At 46.3% G+C, this 287-nt stretch overlaps 1 protein-coding gene across 2 annotated transcripts in view; it reads right to left on the bottom strand.

Annotated features, from left to right (window-relative positions):
* The window catches only part of TCF4 (transcription factor 4), a 382,697-nt gene that overhangs the window by 381,272 nt on the left and 1,138 nt on the right, over nucleotides 1-287 (bottom strand). The window lies entirely within an intron of this gene.

Here is a 287-nt window from a genome sequence, read left to right as displayed (position 1 = left end):
TTTTTTTTTTGCCCGTTTCATCCAGCCGAGGCACACTTTGAAACGGATTCCACTTTACGTCCCCTCACTTCTTTCTTTCTCTGACTCTCCCGTTCCCCCTCACTCACACATCCACACACGGTAAAGCAACTTTATACTAGGCTGCAAATACACGTGATGCAAAAAGACTTTGCCAAGAGGAACAATATTTTTTTTTTTTCTTTACCAGATACAAACCAAGCGACATTTTACTGGGGGAGATTTTCCTATCGGTAGTTCTGCGTTGGTGGGGGGGGGGGGGGGGGGGA

The sequence above is a fragment of the Bison bison genome, unplaced genomic scaffold (assembly GCF_000754665.1).
Source record: "Bison bison bison isolate TAMUID 2011002044 unplaced genomic scaffold, Bison_UMD1.0 scf7180017864349, whole genome shotgun sequence".
Taxonomy (NCBI): Eukaryota; Metazoa; Chordata; class Mammalia; order Artiodactyla; family Bovidae; genus Bison; species Bison bison.
This window is presented reverse-complemented; position numbering and strand designations above follow the sequence as displayed.